Source organism: Frankliniella occidentalis, unplaced genomic scaffold (assembly GCF_000697945.3).
Source record: "Frankliniella occidentalis isolate FOCC.00 unplaced genomic scaffold, Focc_3.1 Scaffold259, whole genome shotgun sequence".
In the NCBI taxonomy this organism is placed as follows: Eukaryota; Metazoa; Arthropoda; class Insecta; order Thysanoptera; family Thripidae; genus Frankliniella; species Frankliniella occidentalis.
Window position 1 is genome coordinate 63,702 of NW_026267385.1, and position 764 is coordinate 64,465.

Consider the following 764-nt stretch of genomic DNA (forward strand, 5'->3'; position numbering starts at 1 on the left):
CGACACGGCCCCGCCGCCCTCACCGCCGGCCCATTAGCTCAGTTGGTTAGAGCGTCGTGCTAATAACGCGAAGGTCGTGGGTTCGATCCCCCCATGGGCCAGCAGGCGACTCGTCTTTTGTTTCAATTTCGACGACAGCCGACCAGCCGCCCAGCCGCCCAACAGCCAACAGCCACGGGAAAGAGCACTTCGACAGCACTTCCCGACAGCGCGCCCTCATGCGGGACCCCATGCGGGACCCCTGCGGGAACTGAAGAAAAGTGTCCACCCGACATCAAAGAACGCGCCCCGCGAGTCATCCGTGGCCAGTCGACTCGGTGGCACGCAGAATGCGCCACCTGGTGTAGAGCCGGTCAGATTCGCAAAAAAGTTGCAAGAGTCAGCCAGCCAGAGTAGCGACGATGACGTCTGACGTCGCGGGGTAGTGGTTGCGCCTTGGCCAGAGGCAACCCATCTCACACGGCCCAGAGGTGGGAAACGGATCCGGCCGGACCAGCTCGGTGAAGTAGACGGGACCCAAACGCCGCCGACAAAAATCGAACCTGTACGTCGTTTGTAGATCGTAAGTAGACAAAAGTAGACACTAAAGTTTGATTCCAAACAGTAGCGGAACCCGTTTTTTAAAACCATGCTTGGGTCCCGCTGACTTCGCAAAATGTTAGCGAGACCCATTGCTTAAATCTCGGTCCAAGAGGAAAATGTCATGAACAAAAAAGAAAGGTATTCGTTAGTAGACGAAAGTAGACACAACAGTTTCCCCCGAA

The 764-nt window shown here is 56.3% G+C and overlaps 1 non-coding gene across 1 annotated transcript; it reads left to right on the forward strand.

The window, feature by feature from the left end:
* Positions 1-27: 27 nt before the first annotated feature.
* Positions 28-101, forward strand: Trnai-aau (transfer RNA isoleucine (anticodon AAU)). The gene has a single exon. It is a non-coding gene; the product is annotated as a tRNA-Ile (tRNA).
* The last annotated feature ends 663 nt before the right edge of the window (positions 102-764 follow it).